Source organism: Anomaloglossus baeobatrachus, chromosome 11 (assembly GCF_048569485.1).
Source record: "Anomaloglossus baeobatrachus isolate aAnoBae1 chromosome 11, aAnoBae1.hap1, whole genome shotgun sequence".
NCBI classification, from domain to species: Eukaryota; Metazoa; Chordata; class Amphibia; order Anura; family Aromobatidae; genus Anomaloglossus; species Anomaloglossus baeobatrachus.
The window spans coordinates 88,509,785-88,510,629 of record NC_134363.1 but is presented as its reverse complement, the minus strand read 5'-3'; the positions used below and the strand labels follow the sequence as shown (position 1 = coordinate 88,510,629).

The following is an 845-nucleotide window of genomic DNA, read 5'->3' as shown; positions in this document are numbered from 1 at the left end:
TACACCATGCTTCAATGGATTCTCTCATCCCAGCCCAGTAAAACTACATATTTTACACAGTCATAAGCAGCCAAAAGGGATCTATTCTATTCAATTGCAAATGATCTAGATAAGACTGAGAATAAGATACTGCACGGGACATAGCAGAGTTGGTCAAGTTGAGTGGAGATGAGTTTGCTATTTGGCACAGCTTTTTGCATCAATAAAGCAAGTAAAAGGTGTGAAAGATAAAAAAAAGGGTGAAAGTGTGAAAAGTGAATTGGCCAAATTGAGGTGCATATAAAGTTTTTGCTTTCTTTCAATTCACTAATGGGGCTCATTTGAATCAGGTGAATTGAGTTCTGCTTTTGGAAACTGGGTTAAGAAGGGGTGCACCGGTCCTGGAGGTACTGCAATACCAGGTCAATGCGTGGAGTGGACAGAGCAAGATTTTTTCCATCTCCTTGTTCTAAAAATCCATTTAATATATGGTCCCCAGAGAGGGGACGTATCAGATATTAAACTGATAAGAACAGATTTAATTTTTTTTTTTTCTGTTTATCAGTAGGACTTCAAAATAACAAAGGTGATCGCCTCCCGTTGCCTGGGAACCGTCCAGGCACAAGAGGGCTATGTGTCACCAGAAGGCGCACACACTTCCTCAAGGCCGGCAGACGTGCAATCCCAGGCACCTTCCAGTACCGACCAAGGTAGCGTCCTCCGAAACTACACTTGATCTTAGCCAAAAGGCCGAGAAGCTATAACCCGAATTGGTTACGGCCTTGAGTGGCACCCTGGCCTATACCGGACACATCTTAGGGAGAGGGAGACAAACCCACGCCTACAGAAGACATTTTGTCACCCAA

The 845-nt window shown here is 43.7% G+C and overlaps 1 pseudogene; it reads right to left on the bottom strand.

Moving 5' to 3' along the window:
• Positions 1 to 364: 364 nt before the first annotated feature.
• On the bottom strand, positions 365 to 570 carry LOC142257293 (U2 spliceosomal RNA; annotated as a pseudogene).
• Between the last annotated feature and the right edge of the window lie 275 nt (positions 571 to 845).